Here is a 1,724-nt window from a genome sequence, read left to right on the forward strand (position 1 = left end):
CTTCCAGACACATTCTCTGCCACCCCCCCCCCGCACTACCCAGGCCTCTGAGACAGAGATGACTCTGCTTATCTGCTGTGGCCTAATCAGTCAAGGCTTAGATTTCATTAGTCCTAATTTAAATCCAGAGAAGAATAGGATGAGATATTTGTGGAACTAGCTCTCTGACAGATTTGCACACATACATACACACACACACACACACACACACACACACACACACTATCCGCTGTGGTTCTGGAGAAGTGAGGATTTCCAGTTGGGACCAGCAAAAGAAAAGAAATAGGAAAGAGACAAGAGGAAAACGGCGGCTTTTAGCCTGCGCTCTGCGGCGCTAAGGGCTGCTGGGCCAGCAGGTGGCGCTGTGGATGGTCGTGTCGGCAAAAGCCCAGGCTTCACTGCAGCACAAACCTGAGTCACCATTTCCAAAGGAAATGCCAGCTCTTATGCAATAGGGTGGGGTAAGGCCTTCTGCCTAAGACCCTTGTCATCAGTGCCGCTAGATGATTTGTTTCTAGCGTAGGGAATTTGAATCTCAGTAACGATTGCCAAAGACTAAACAAATCTTGCCACCTCCCCTTTGATTCTCACTTGCTGGGGCTCTTAAGGAACACCTCCAAAATCATAGCTGCATAGCTCTGGTGCACACACAGACATACACGCACACACACGCACACACACGCACACACTCACTCACGCAAGCACGCACACCTTCCCTTTGACAAGTCTGCATCTGTAAGATGAAGGTGATACTTTTGCCAGTCTCATTTAGTTAATGTCAGAAAAGTTTTATGCCTGAAATCCCCAATTCTTTTTATCAACTATTGACTCACCCTCTATTCAACTCAGAATAACACAGCAAAGATACACGGTAGCATTAGAAAACCTGTTTGAAATGCAGGTTTTCCAGCATGTTGTACCTCCCAAGGCCTTCAGCAAATTTCTGCGGAACAGGCTCCCTTCCCAGTCAGTTGTTGCTTCCAGCCTGACCTGAAGATCAGAGGAAGTGCAGTAGCTTCCAGGAAGTGGGATCACAGGAAGAGGCTTCCAGCCCTAAGCTTCCTCACGGCCCACAGAGCCCTCCTGTCTCCGGGTTTGGCTGTTCCCCTCCCTTCCTGTGGCCCCCATTCCTGCTTCTTCTGCTCTGAAAGTCAGGAAGAATCCAGGGCCCCACCATTTTGCCCAACTCCTCCATTCTGGTTACACTATGATAATTTGGTCTCCAGAGCTCCAGTGACTTGTTTGTCTAGATTCCTGCTTCCTGCCCCTGAAACACCTTTAAGGGCTGACCAGCAGTGATATGCACACACCCACTACCATTCCAGAGCCTTCAGTGTCTGGTGACTCCTAACAACAGTGACCACAGACCCGAAAAGGAATTTCCAATATCCTCCCCATACACCTTCCTGTGAAAGTTATAAGGGACCTCACTCTGCTTCTGTCTGTCTCTCTGTCTGTCTGTCTGTCTGTCCATGACATTAATAATTCTTTTAATAAATCTCTTACCTATGTATCCAGCTATCTCAGGATCCCCCATGAGCCACAAATCTGGAACCTTCCATGGAGAAAATGGGAAATCTGGTCACTTTCCAACCAAGGACTATCTAGTTGTTCTGGAACAGTCATCAAGTATGGTCCCTAAACATCACCCTGGGCTGTGCACACCAGAGGGTCATCAGGTATGGTCCCTAACCATCACCCTGGGCTGTGCCCACCAGAGGGGC

This window comes from Microtus ochrogaster, chromosome 16 (genome assembly GCF_000317375.1).
Source record: "Microtus ochrogaster isolate Prairie Vole_2 chromosome 16, MicOch1.0, whole genome shotgun sequence".
Taxonomy (NCBI): domain Eukaryota; kingdom Metazoa; phylum Chordata; class Mammalia; order Rodentia; family Cricetidae; genus Microtus; species Microtus ochrogaster.